Source organism: Ambystoma mexicanum, chromosome 7p (assembly GCF_040938575.1).
Source record: "Ambystoma mexicanum isolate Mex_15411 chromosome 7p, UKY_AmexF1_1, whole genome shotgun sequence".
Classification (NCBI taxonomy): Eukaryota; Metazoa; Chordata; class Amphibia; order Caudata; family Ambystomatidae; genus Ambystoma; species Ambystoma mexicanum.
This window is the reverse complement of record NC_090939.1, coordinates 948,055,769-948,070,932: the sequence shown is the minus strand read 5'-3', so window position 1 is coordinate 948,070,932 and position 15,164 is coordinate 948,055,769.

Genomic DNA, 15,164 nt, shown 5'->3' with positions numbered 1-15,164 from the left:
AAATGAGCCCGGCAAGGCAGAATCCAACTTCAAAGAAATAGGGGAGGTTAGCAGGCAGAAATACACACCTCTCACCATAGGCAATTGGATCTGAAGCATTGTGATGTGATTTATGAGGCTGCATCTGGGATTGTTTCCTCAAGCCAGCCATGGCAGCCATCTTTGAAAGGCTGCATGGGGGCCTAAATCCTGCAAATCAAGTATACCGTTAAGTATGTTAAAGATAGGATGGAAAACTTCCAACTTGGCCATAGAAGCTCACACTTGCTGAGAAGTGTGACAGGGGTGGATGTAGGGAATATATGTTGCAAATGTTGGTATCAGAGAATTGTATGTGAGTGTGGCATGTGGAGTCCCCTGATGGGTAGTGCAAGGGCACAAAGGGGCAGAGGATGCAGTATTCAGCACATGTTGTAACAACTTTCTTAGATGCCAAAGTAACCAGAGCATTACGTTTCTTTAGCATACAATGATATAATGCATGCAAGCTTATCTTGTAAGGATTATGGTCAAGATATCAATGTGTGGGGTGGCAGATCATTGACATACTGCTAGCAAACTTGTACAAAACGATACACGTTTCATGCAACGAATGTAGTCTGTGGAGTGTCAGAGCCGAGGGGCATGCCATTCTGGGATCTGCCAAATGTCAAGCCACTAAATGCTGTCATTTTGCACACACTGGACTTTACAAGTGTAACATTATCAATAACTGTTGAATGAGATCTATGTGAGGTGCCTTACTGGGAATGTTAGGAGTGTAGGGAAGGGTAGGTCAATAGGACCACCCTCCCACTACATGTCTGTTAAGACGGATTTCTGAACTCTGTCCTGGTGGCGCAGAAGTTCAGAAGGCCAACCTAATTACTTGGAACAGGGTAACCTCTGGACAAGCCAGACCAATCAAGGTAGCGATCGCGGCGGTCAAGACTAGGTCTCAAGAGGGGTGAGGGTGACTGAAAGCCCGCAATGAGCACACAAAGCAAGAGCGCTGACAAACTACTCCAAACAGTTGTTATATCAAAAATAGATACACATTTATTTTAAGGCCTTTAAAATAATGACCGTAGCGAGAAAATCACAATATCACAATATTAAACCAACACATACCATATCAACACAATATATATACAAATACACAGTCGCAAGCGTTTAAAGCACGAAATATGTAGTCCACCTGCCAGGGAAGGAAAACAGGCAGTGCGATAATGCTTTCGACTCAGTTCGCCTTCATAGGCACCTAACTAGATGGAAGTCCGAGCCCTACGAAGAGTGGAGCCTTGCGCTCAAAGTACCTGCCACGCCGGTGCCGACGGGCACAAGGGGAAGCTCTTCGGAGGAAGTCAGGCGGTTCACGTTAGTGCACAGCAGAAGAAGAACAGGTTCCGCCACTCAAGCGCAGCCTCCACAGCGGGCAGAAGCAGAGCGCGAGCGCGGCAAAAGGGTGCTGTTTTTACACAGCAGGGAAAAGCAATGGGATACTGCAGGAGGGCGACCAGATCCTAGATATACTACTCACCGGTCCCCGAAGCAAGCAGACCCAGGCTTCTCCACGATAGTTTCAGCAGCTGGCAGGTTCAGAAGAGCAGGAGACGCTTTGTAGTCGTGTAGAGCAAAAAGACGTCCCAATCGACGAAACCAGCACAGTTTTGTTGCCGCACAGGACAACGGAGCGGCCGTGTGTATTCGAGCCAAATGAACCCTCCTCCCTTCAGACCTGGGAACGCCAAGCGTACGAAGCGTGGGAGAGGGACAAGGACTCGCAATACAACACAACCTGGCGGCGGTTGCAGAGCCAAACCCCTTTGTAAGCTGGTCAGTCAACTGGATGGCCCAGAGACGCTTCCGAAGGCTTACTTGGCAGGAGATGGTTGAAGATGCCGGGAATAGCTGTTCCTGCTATTCCAAAGGTCGAAGCACCAGTACAGGCCTTCTGGTTCGATCAAAGGAGGACAGGGGCTCTCCGGACGACAGCAGTGCAAAGGAGGATTCCTTCGGCGGGTCACCAGCGATTCCTCGGTCCAGCCTCGTAGTTGCAGGATACTTGGCTCCTGTATTCCTTCGTTCGTGAGAACTCAGGAGATCGACATGGTAGTGGTGTTTCCAGCCCCCTCTTATCCACGGTTCCCTTCGCGCCAAAACGGAGGGGAGCCAATGGGAGATCCGCTCATCAAAACACATACCATACGTGGACCAATCACGGACCACGGTGGTCCCAGGCATTCACACCACCCTAGACTCTCTGGCACCCAGGATGTGTATTGGGACCAGACATCCCAGCCCACACCCTGGAGGCACGCAAACGACATGTAGAAGCCCGCGAAAGCAACCACGTTTCGCGGGAAAGTACATGCCCAAATAAGGAAGGCCCCGGGTCGCCGGACCTGGGGAAGGTGAAGGGAGCAAGACGGACAGTGGACAGGACAAAGGAGCCTCGCGGCCTGGCCATTTTGGGAGCCAGGCCACCATTTTGGGTTCAGTGCAAAAACGTGCTCAGAACGCCAAAAGGAGCTCAAAATAAACAAAACGATCGCTGCCACCAGCCCAGTCCCTGAATGACTTGCACCGATCAAATACCATCCTAAAAGAGTATCTAGGGCCTGTAGAAGGCTAGAGACCCAAGAGAGCTGTAACTTAACTTACAGTGCCCTCTTGTGTCGTGTTGCACTAAAGCTGCGACACGATAAAAGAAACTACGGGAAACCACGTTCCCCGGTACTGACTGTCTTAAGGGCATGTCAGTTTCCCCGTAAGAAAGGAGCGAAAGCCCAGAGAAGTGCGGCAGAAGGCTGTACTTCTCTGGCAAAGTCAAGAACAAGGTTAAAAACAATAGCAAAAAGTTTAGGGGTTGCCACATGGAAGGAAAATTCCCTACAATTACGAAATCTTTCCTAACACTCGCCCCTCCCAGACTATGGACAGGGGGAACTAATCCACCCCTGGATGAGTCTCTTGTTCAGGTCGGTTAAACATTCTGGACAACCCATCAGCATTGCTATGTTGGACACCTGGCCTATGCTCAATAGTGAAGTCGAAGCCTTGAAGACTTATGGACCACCTAAGCAACTTTGGATTCTCCCCCTTCATGTTCATTAGCCACTTTAACGGCTTATGGTCAGTCTGCACAGTGAAGTGGGTCCCATAGAGGTAGGGCCTCAGCTTCCTTAGGGCCCACACAACAGAGAAACATTCTTTCTCTACCGTGGACCACCTGAGCTCTCTGTCCTTAAGCTGGCGACTAATAAAACCGATAGGGTGTTCCTTACCCTTCTCATCTACTTGTGATAGTACAGCTCCTATCCCAGTGTCAGAGGCATCCGTCTGCACGATAAAAGGTCTTTGATAATCAGGGGCCCTTAGGACAGGGGCCTGGCACAAGGAGTCTTTTAAGCCATTGAAGGCCTTCTCACACTCGTCGGTCCAAGTTACCTTCTTGGGTTTCTTCGGAGTTGTGAGGGCAGTCAGAGGAGCAGCTATGGTGCCATAGTCTGCCACAAAATTGCGATAATACCCCGTGAGTCCTAAGAAGGCTCTCACTTGGGTTTGCGTAGTGGGGGTAGGCCAGTCTTGTACTGCTTGTACTTTACTGGGTAGAGGCTGTATCCTCCCTCCACCTACTTCATGTCCAAGGTAAACCACTGAGCCTTGTCCAATCTGGCATTTACTAGCCTTTATGGTCAAGTGGGCTTTCTGAAGAGCCTGGAGCACAATCCCGAGGTGTTTCACATGGTCTTCCCAGGTGGCACTGAAAACTGCTATATCGTCCAGATATGCAAGACAGAATTCGTCCAACCCATTCAACACATGATTCACAAGCCTCTGGAAAGTGGCAGGTGCATTCTTCAACCCGAACGGCATTACCCGGAATTGGTAAAGGCCGTCTGGCGTCGAAAATGCTGTCTTCTCCCTGGCATGTTCTGCTAAAGCTATTTGCCAATAGCCAGCAGTAAGGTCAAACGTGCTGAGGTACTTGGAGGCACCCAAAGTATCCACCAGCTCATCTGTTCGAGGCAAGGGGTGGGCATCTGTCTTGGTGACAGCATTCAGAGCCCTGTAATCCACGCAGAACCTCAATTCAGAAGTGCCTGCCTTTGGAACCAGAACCACAGGACTGGACCAAGGACTACTAGAGGGTTCAATCACCCCAAGATCTAACATCTTGTTGACCTCGGTCTTAATATAAGACCGTACTTTATCTGACATCCTGTATCCCCTACTTTTGGTAGGTACACTGTCTCCTGTGTCAATGTTATGTTTGCACCAAGGTGTCAAACCAGGGGACTGTGAAAACAGGGGGGAAAACTGCCTAAGCAAACTTTTCACCTCAGCCTGCTGATCAGAAGTCAGGTGAGGGGCCACTCGGACACCCTCAACGGAGCTATCTGAAGGACCGCTTTGGAACAGGTCGGGGAGAGGTTCAGACTCCTCTTCCTCAACGTCTGATGCCAGTAGCAGTGCTGCGATTTCGACTCTTGGGACGAAAGCCTTCAGCCTATTCACGTGGAACACTTTTGGAGCCTGTCCAGGCCTTCCAAGGTCCACTAAATAGTTCACCTCACCCAGGGGCTCCACCACTGTGTAAGGGCCTGACCATTTGTCCTGTAAAGCGCGAGGCCTTATTGGATTCATGATCAGGACTTGCTGACCAGGTGTAAAGTTGATGAGGGAAGCTTTCTGGTCGTACCAATGTTTCACCAGCGCTTGCCCTGCCTTCAACTTATCACTAGCCAAGCCCATCAGAAGTACCATCCGTTTTCTGAGCCCTAGCACATAGTCAACTACATTGGTAGTAACAGGGGGAGTGGGCATCTCCCATCCCTCCTTGACAATGGCTAAGGGTTCCCGTACGGGATGACCGAACAGAAGTTCGAAGGGGCTGAAGCCAACACCCTCCTGTGGTACCTCTCGGTAGGCAAACAGCAAGCATGGTAAAAGAAGATCCCATTTTCTTCTCTGGGGCTCCTCCAGAGCCCCAATCATGCTCTTTAACGTTCTGTTGAAACGTTCCACCAGACCATTGGTCTGGGGGTGGTATGCAGAAGAGAACTTGTAGGTGACCCCACATTCTTTCCACATAGCCTGCATATACTTCGACATAAAGTTGCTGCCACGATCGGACACAACTTCTTTAGGGAAGCCAACCCTAGTAAATATGCCGAGTAAAGCTTTTGCAACTGACTTGGCAGTTACAGTTTTCAATGGGATGGCCTCAGGATACCTGGTTGCATGGTCGACCAGCACCAGGATAAACCTATTGCCCGAGGATGTTTGCGGGTCAAGGGGACCGACGATGTCGATCCCTACCCTTTCAAATGGTACCCCCACAACTGGGAGCGGTACCAACGGAGCTTGGATTGTCGCGCCAACCTTACCAGACAACTGGCAGGAGGCGCAACTCCTGCAGTGACTTTCTACTTGCACCCCCATCTTGGGCCAGTAGAAGTGCATGGATAACCTTTGCTTGGTCCTCTTCATACCAAGGTGACCAGCAAGGGGAACTTCATGCGCCAACTGCAGGAGGAAGGGTCTAACAGCAAGGGGAACCACCAACCTCCTATGGTCTCCTTCTGTAGACTCTGTGGGCTCACTATACAGGAGTCCACCTTCCCAATAAATCCTATGCTTCCCAGGAGGTTCACCCTCAAGCTGGGAGCAGGCCTGTCTCCTTAGGCCTTCCAGAGATGGGCACTCACGTTGGCCTTTACTGAATTCGTCCCTATCAGGACCTCCTTCAACTAACAAGTCTTTTAGTTCAGGATGATCGTTGGGGTCGAATACTTCAGGCATCGCCACCTCCTCGTCAGGCTCGGGCGATTGACCAACTCCCTCCACCGCAGTGGTAGGCGAGCTCGGGGGAATATTCTCTTTCCCCCGTCTTGACTTGTAGACTCCTTTCGCCTTGGGTTGCCCCTTCGGCTGGGGCGGCGTATTGGACTTGGCCAATGCCGCCCGTGCTTGAGACCGTGTGTAGGGTCGTTCGGCAGTGTCTCCTACGAGCCCTAAAGCTCTGAGATCATTACCTAATAAGACCTTTCCCGGGACGTTTCTCTGAATGCTCACTGGAATCCTGACAGCTGTACCATTTAAAGTTAGATTAACAGGGATCACGGGAAACATACGGAGGGGGCCGTCAGCCAACTTAGTGGGCATCAGAGTAGCTCTGGCAACTTCCTCTGAGTCTACCAAGGTAGAATCCACTACAGTTCGACTGCACCCACTATCCCTAAGAGCTGGAGTATCCACTCCATTGATCAGCACACTGTCTTTAAAGTAGTGCTTGGTATTATCCGGAATCCTAGCATAAGCCTCTGCGACTTTAGGCTCCCAGGAACCCAGGGACACTAAAACTACCTCGGCCTCTATTCCGCTGGGAAATGAGTCCGAGGAGAAGGATGCTCCTGTAATCTCTTCTTCCTCGTAGGAGGAGAAGGCCAGATTAGCGGAGTGGACCCCCAAAGGTCTAACCTTACAACGGGGATCCCCCTTCACATGGTCAGTTGCTCCACAAGAAAAACAAGCCCCAGTGGGTCTGTTTACGTAGGGAGGCTTATTGTAACCAGAGTTCTGTTTCGGAGGCGCACCTCCACTACCCTGTGAGTTCTCTTGTGTCTTACCCTTGTTTTTCTTTTTGTGGCCCTTTTGGGAAGAAGATTTAGCAGATTCCCCACCCTCCATATCTTTGGACTTTTTCCCCTCCTCCTGCTTACCAGGATGAGTTTTGTCCTTATGGGACACTCGATGTGACACCCATAAGTCTGCTGCAATGGCCAGCTTCTTAGGATCTATCTCCTTCGAATCGGCCAAATGCTGCTTAAGCTCCGGGGGAGAAGAAGCAAAAATGTGTTCCAGCATGACAAGATTTATCATGCCGTCGAAGGTAGAAACCTTATAGCCTTCGACCCAGCCAGTTAAGTTTTTCAAAGATTCGGCGACATAAGATACCCAAGTACCACCTTCCTTTTTCTTATACTCTCGAAAACGCTTTAAATATTGGGCCGGAGTCTTCCCAAACTTTAAAATGAGAGTCTGCTTTAACATTGCGAAATCAGCCCGCTCAGCCTTCGACATTTCCATAATGGCACTACAGCCAGAATGGGGCAGTCTACTGAGCAACCACGCAATCTTATCAGCATTGTCAACTTCCTGGACCTCGCATGCATACTCAAACGCATTCAGCCAGTCCATAATGTCATTCCTCTCTTCATACACACTGAGCAGATCTTTTGGAAACCGTGGATGAGAGGAGGCCCCAGACCCATGTCCAGGACCCTTGGATCCATTTGCAACTTGAAGCTTGGCCAGTTCCAACTGGTGATCCCTGTCTTTCTGTTTTTCTGCCTGTTCGATTTTTAGTTTGGCTATGCTGAATTCAAGCTCCTGCTGCCTAAACCGCAGCTCTTGCTTCTTGAATTCAAGCATAGCCTCCCCATCAGCACTGGCAGAGGAAACATTAGACAGCTCGTCCTCCCTGTCCTCGTGGTCGCGGTGGAACAGTGCGGCGGCAGAACCGTCGGTTCTACCAGTGAGAGCAGCCCCACCACCTTCCGCACTGTCCTCAGAAGTAATAGCGTCAAGCTGCGCTTCTTGCCACGCCACGATTCTTTGGATCATTTCCAATTTCGTGCCTTGAGAGGAAACACCTCTCTCCGCACACATCTTTTTCAATGTTTCTGACTTGGAAGCATTTAAAGTTAACAACGTACTTGTTTCCATACTGTTTGATAGGACTATGGCCTTTTAAAAGTTATACTATAACAATTCACTACGTGTACTGTTTGGAATAACCTGAAATGCCTTAGTTCGAGCGCAACACTGGATACCCTCAGTCGTATCCCACCGCTGTACACCAATTTGTTAAGACGGATTTCTGAACTCTGTCCTGGTGGCGCAGAAGTTCAGAAGGCCAACCTAATTACTTGGAACAGGGTAACCTCTGGACAAGCCAGACCAATCAAGGTAGCGATCGCGGCGGTCAAGACTAGGTCTCAAGAGGGGTGAGGGTGACTGAAAGCCCGCAATGAGCACACAAAGCAAGAGCGCTGACAAACTACTCCAAACAGTTGTTATATCAAAAATAGATACACATTTATTTTAAGGCCTTTAAAATAATGACCGTAGCGAGAAAATCACAATATCACAATATTAAACCAACACATACCATATCAACACAATATATATACAAATACACAGTCGCAAGCGTTTAAAGCACGAAATATGTAGTCCACCTGCCAGGGAAGGAAAACAGGCAGTGCGATAATGCTTTCGACTCAGTTCGCCTTCATAGGCACCTAACTAGATGGAAGTCCGAGCCCTACGAAGAGTGGAGCCTTGCGCTCAAAGTACCTGCCACGCCGGTGCCGACGGGCACAAGGGGAAGCTCTTCGGAGGAAGTCAGGCGGTTCACGTTAGTGCACAGCAGAAGAAGAACAGGTTCCGCCACTCAAGCGCAGCCTCCACAGCGGGCAGAAGCAGAGCGCGAGCGCGGCAAAAGGGTGCTGTTTTTACACAGCAGGGAAAAGCAATGGGATACTGCAGGAGGGCGACCAGATCCTAGATATACTACTCACCGGTCCCCGAAGCAAGCAGACCCAGGCTTCTCCACGATAGTTTCAGCAGCTGGCAGGTTCAGAAGAGCAGGAGACGCTTTGTAGTCGTGTAGAGCAAAAAGACGTCCCAATCGACGAAACCAGCACAGTTTTGTTGCCGCACAGGACAACGGAGCGGCCGTGTGTATTCGAGCCAAATGAACCCTCCTCCCTTCAGACCTGGGGACGCCAAGCGTACGAAGCGTGGGAGAGGGACAAGGACTCGCAATACAACACAACCTGGCGGCGGTTGCAGAGCCAAACCCCTTTGTAAGCTGGTCAGTCAACTGGATGGCCCAGAGACGCTTCCGAAGGCTTACTTGGCAGGAGATGGTTGAAGATGCCGGGAATAGCTGTTCCTGCTATTCCAAAGGTCGAAGCACCAGTACAGGCCTTCTGGTTCGATCAAAGGAGGACAGGGGCTCTCCGGACGACAGCAGTGCAAAGGAGGATTCCTTCGGCGGGTCACCAGCGATTCCTCGGTCCAGCCTCGTAGTTGCAGGATACTTGGCTCCTGTATTCCTTCGTTCGTGAGAACTCAGGAGATCGACATGGTAGTGGTGTTTCCAGCCCCCTCTTATCCACGGTTCCCTTCGCGCCAAAACGGAGGGGAGCCAATGGGAGATCCGCTCATCAAAACACATACCATACGTGGACCAATCACGGACCACGGTGGTCCCAGGCATTCACACCACCCTAGACTCTCTGGCACCCAGGATGTGTATTGGGACCAGACATCCCAGCCCACACCCTGGAGGCACGCAAACGACATGTAGAAGCCCGCGAAAGCAACCACGTTTCGCGGGAAAGTACATGCCCAAATAAGGAAGGCCCCGGGTCGCCGGACCTGGGGAAGGTGAAGGGAGCAAGACGGACAGTGGACAGGACAAAGGAGCCTCGCGGCCTGGCCATTTTGGGAGCCAGGCCACCATTTTGGGTTCAGTGCAAAAACGTGCTCAGAACGCCAAAAGGAGCTCAAAATAAACAAAACGATCGCTGCCACCAGCAAAGTCCCTGAATGACTTGCACCGATCAAATACCATCCTAAAAGAGTATCTAGGGCCTGTAGAAGGCTAGAGACCCAAGAGAGCTGTAACTTAACTTACAGTGCCCTCTTGTGTCGTGTTGCACTAAAGCTGCGACACGATAAAAGAAACTACGGGAAACCACGTTCCCCGGTACTGACTGTCTTAAGGGCATGTCAGTTTCCCCGTAAGAAAGGAGCGAAAGCCCAGAGAAGTGCGGCAGAAGGCTGTACTTCTCTGGCAAAGTCAAGAACAAGGTTAAAAACAATAGCAAAAAGTTTAGGGGTTGCCACATGGAAGGAAAATTCCCTACAATTACGAAATCTTTCCTAACAATGTCCCACCCTGGTTAAGACCAATGACTCGTCGGCAGCCCCCGGCCTCCCGGGCCGAGGCGGCGGGGCGGCTGCAGGCCGACACGTGGGGCTGCACCACCACGTTATGTGGCAGAGAATAGACGCCATCTTGTATTAAGCCATCTCCATCTTGCTAGAAACATGCATATCTAACCCAAGGCAGAAACACTGAACGCTGCAGAGTGACCCCCACTTGACCGCGCTCACAGAGGCCCACGCTTCCCCCACCTCCCACTGCATGGCAGATCTGCTGAAGACTCGTTCTCACGAGTCACCAGACGCGAGCGAACAACAAAATAAAACACTGTAGCTGTTAACCTTCCGCAGTACATCATTGCCCCAGCTATGAACGAGAATACTAGGATGTAACTGAGATCAGCCCAAACCCTGCAGGCCCTGACCCCTGTACCAAGCCCCCCAGCTATAGACGACGTGGCGCCTCGCACCCATTCCCACCCCGAAAGCCCTTGCAATGTGTAGAAACCATTTATGTAATACGTGCCTTGTGGACTAACGTTCGCTGCTAATATAAAGGAGAATGGGTAATGAAGAGATATACAAAGACTAGGCAGCTGATAACTGCGAACAATAACTTATGTTGCTCTCTTTATACACTCTTTACACACACCTGCCTGACACTACCTCATGTTCGTATGTCAACTCCAAATGTGAAATGCTATGTAAAAAAGTATGATCATCGGCTAGTATCCCATGTAAATACAAATACATATGAGTGCTTTTAGAAACCCCATGTGTTGTTAGTCGACCCTCACCCATACTACAGTAAAACCGCCTCGTGCAAGAAGCCACGCACGGAGCTGCAAGGCCATTTCCCCCTCCTCCTGCCCAGGCCCTCTCGAGATAGACGGTGTTCAAACAGCACAGCCCTGCCTTCCCTCCCGACCCTGCTGGACCCGTTTCAAGCATCCGCCACCCTCCCCCGTGTCAGAAGCCGCCACAGCCTGACTCCATACCTTATGAGCTACCTGGTCCTAAATCCCACCGCCTTTCAGGCACCAGTCACATGCCCCCCACGGGTCAGTAGTACCTCCATCGACCCCGAGTTAAATACCCTAGAAAGGAGGGCGTCCACACGTGTACCAACAGATCATAATACCATCCTTCACCGAAATTGCCAAAGATGGTTAGTCAAGCACCCCTGTCCATGCCCCTGACTACGCCCATGAGACCTGATTGTTTGAACCTAAGGTGCCTCCCAAACTGATGTATTAAGACACTTCAGATCGTGTATCAATGTTCCTGGCCATGTATTGATCTAAGGTCAGCACTTACAAGAGTTGCAACTGAACAGGACACATGAATTGTGATGAATGGGTGGGAATGTGTGGCCAAAAGGGCAAATGTTAGTTTAGCTATCAATCATTGTTGCAAAGCATGTCCGGCCCAGCGCTACACCCCGATGAGCCCAGCTGACCTCCCACCCCACGTGGCGCAGTACCAACGTCCGCCAATCCTGAAGAAGCAACTGTATACATTGTATACCACCTAGCCATCACCACCCAATCCCTGAGACTCTGTGGCCCCTATAGCTTACCTCATGCATGACGTGTATTTGCAATATAACTGACTGTCTTTGCTATTGTCAGACAGAGCGCTCTCGGAGTTTGCAGAGTCCTTTGCATGCCCTATATTGAATTATATAAAGCTCTTTTGACTTCACCCGCACTTGGTCCTGGCCTCATTCCCCTTCTGGGGTGTGTCCATTATTGACTCTCACTAAGGGGGGTGCGTTTCTGGGGACACTTACATTCAGTGGTGACCCCATAGACGTGATTTGTTTTGTTAACTTTAAAACTGTCCCCTTGGCACGAGACGACCCCGGCTGCAGTGGAGACGCACGAGGCGTCCGTTCAACAGAGCAGCCCGCCTACGGCAACTGGTACTCAGAGACGTGCGCAGTCAGTTAGGGCGAGAGGGTACGGGTCCCATTTCAAAAAACCCTTAGTACTGCTCGCCGGGTGGGGCCATTGAATGTGAGGCCGCGCTGCTTGGACGGACCAAACCCGGAGAGTCTCGGATCAAGACGGGCACATGAGTATTAAGTGCGAGTGATATTAAAAGGGAAAATGTTTAGTTTTTTTTTTAAGGACAAGGGGAAACGCGAAAAAGGGAGTGGGGAATATAAGGGGAACTATCTTAGTTCTAATACTTTCTCTTTCTTTGCATATGGCCATTAGGACACTAAAGTGAAAAGGGAAAAGAAGACGGGGACCTAACTCTGTAAGGGAGTAGAAGGCGGCGCCGCATAGTGCTATCTCGACTAGTGCTGGGAATAAGTAAAACTGTGAAAAGATGAATTAATGGTGTCTAAGTGAAGAGACATGGAAAATACGTTAAAACTAGCTTTTCTTCTTACTCTTCTCTAAATTCCTCTCAATTCGGGGCAGAAATAAGGTCTTAAAACAAATATATACATATACATAGATATATATATATATATACAGACAAAAGAAGTTGTGTGAGGGATAGAGGGGGTCGCTGTAGAAGGTGAAGGGAAAGACAGGGAGGGTAAATGCTATATGTGTATGCTGAGGTATGATGAATGTCTGCGGTGTGTTGTGCACATTGTATGGTTGTGATTTTCTGTAATTACGTGACACGGTATAAATTGCACTGTTTTCAAGCACTTTTCTAGGGGGTACGGTCATTGTAAGTATGGCCTGGTAAGATTTGACGAACCAGCACCATAGTGACAGAACAGACTAATACAGGAGAACAGAATAACACCGATCTAGGCATGGGAGGGGAGACACCACTAGCGCACATCTGTAAAAGTCTACCAGGTCATGCAGAAAGAATAACTGAGTACCATGACCAATGGGTAACGGAACTGAAGGGGGAGGGTCTCCCCCAGGTTTGGCCACAAGGAGGGTCCTTTGATAAAAGCGTTCTGGACATGGTAGCCACCTGTATATTCCTAAAATACAAGGGGAAACAATTTCATAATAGGAGGGAGATACTAGATCTATGGCGATTATTCGAGGAAATACCTCCACCAAAGAAAATAGATACCACACTTGATCAACCCGCCCTCACGGCTACCCCATCAGCGCGAGCAGAGGGTAGCAAGAAGGACGAGGGAAAAGAGGGAGTCATAGAGGTGACTCGATTGTACCCACTTCTAAACAAACCCCCACCCGCTGAAGGTTATAGTGATCCCACATACGTGCCCACTAGCACCCCCACACCCACAGCAAGACCAACTGCACCACCGCCATAGGAGTGCCCCCGATCAAATAGGCAGATGAGTACCCCCTCGGTAAACATATGCAAATTGACAGAAGATTTAGACGCCAGACTCTCAATAGCAAGGGAAGAGTTGTCAAGGATACAGAGCCTATGTGAACAAGGTGAGCCAAGTACAACAAGGTCAGAACGATTGTCCCGGTCCCACCCCATAGATAAGACAAATGTGGAAGGGTGGAAGAAAGGGGAGATACTATTTAGAATACAAGAGGAGCCCACCCAGATAGTAGAACTAGGAGCGAACAATATGGGAGAAAGTGTAGAGGGGGAAGGAGTGGAAGGTGATGGGAGAGAGGAGCTGTGGTGTGACATAGATGAAGATGAGCAGGAAGCTGGGAGATTGGGAATAGCAGCAGGTGGAAGTTTAGTGGAATTAGAGGAAACACCACCGGGGAGGGCACTAGAGCAAGAATGGACAGGGAGGTTAAGAAACAGGAAGGGAAAGGTAGCTATGGTAGGAAAGAAGGGAACAAAGGTGAGTATTGGGAGAGGATGTAAGGGGCGACTACAACTCCCACTAATACACCGGGGGACGGGGAGACTGAATTACATACCTTGGGCACAGATGGATAAAGCAAACTTATTGAAATTGCTGCCCCCGCTATCAGGTGGAGCTAGCAAATGGATATTTGCCTTTGAGAAACACACTGCAGGGATGCCCCTCGCCATTGGAGATGTAAAGAGTTTACTTGTGTCAGCAGTGGAGGACCAATCAGACAGGGTGTGGACAAAAGCAGGTTTCCCGGGAATAACGTTGGATAGTGACAGACATGATGGAGCTGCCTTCAATACAGTGCGCGCGCGTTTGGGACGCATTGAGGGAAACATTCCCAGATACGCCAGATTTACAGTCAGTAATGCAATGCACTATGAATGATGGGGAAGAAGTTACGGATTACATTTTTCGGGTACAGGAGATGTGGAGAGCTGAAATGGGTACACCATATGACCAATCAACATCGCTGTTTTACTTCATAATAAAGAGAGGGCTCCCAAAAGAAGTGCAAAAAGCGCTTGACAAAATAGCAGGGATCGAAGCGAAAGGATGGCCAGAGATAGAGAGCATAATAGTGTACCATTGCAAAAGAATTAAGGAACGAGAAAAGGAGGTGGCACAAAAGAGTTTGGCAGACGAAGCCAAGTTAGTACAAACAAAACTAGTGAGGGTCGCAGCAGCTGTAGCAGCACTCCCACACGACAGAGACCAAGAAGAGGAGGAGGGGGGGATTAGTAGCGATACAGGGGAGGATGGCTTCAAACTGGGCAGACAACGGGCAAAGGCAGTGGAATGGGCAGGAGGAGTACGGAGGACTGCAGTGGCAAGCGTGGCACCCCAACAACAGAAGGGGTGGGTACAGGGGGCGAAGAGGGGTGGACAGGGATATGGAGGTAATGGCGTAAATGGGGGACCAGGACCCAGAGGGGGGCAAGGAAATTGTTGGAATTGTGGGAGGTGGGACATTTCACGCGCAAATGCAGGAGTAGGCCTAACCCAAGTTACCAAGATGATCAGTATTACGGGCGCTCCCATCCGGGGAGCCCATACGGGTTGCCCAGGAATGGAGGACGAGAACAGCAAGACGAAAGAGGGCAAGAACAATACAGGGAAAGAGCACACCACACTCAACAACATCCACAAAGCAGTGAACACATACCATACACACAAAACAACCCATTTACTACGACGCCTAACGGCGCACCTGCCCCATATGGAGGAGTAGCGGTAGTTTCAGGTAAGGGGGAACAACTAGGCATCCAGTATAGGACAGCCCACAGAGAGCACTTGCGTGTCCAATCCTATTGACAACCTTCAATGCAAGCGAGGAACCATTGATAGGAGCAGAGATAGGAAATAGACAATTCATCTTTATGGTAGATTCGGGAGCCGAAAAATCGTGCATACGCGAGGCCGGTTTCCGCTATCTAATCGT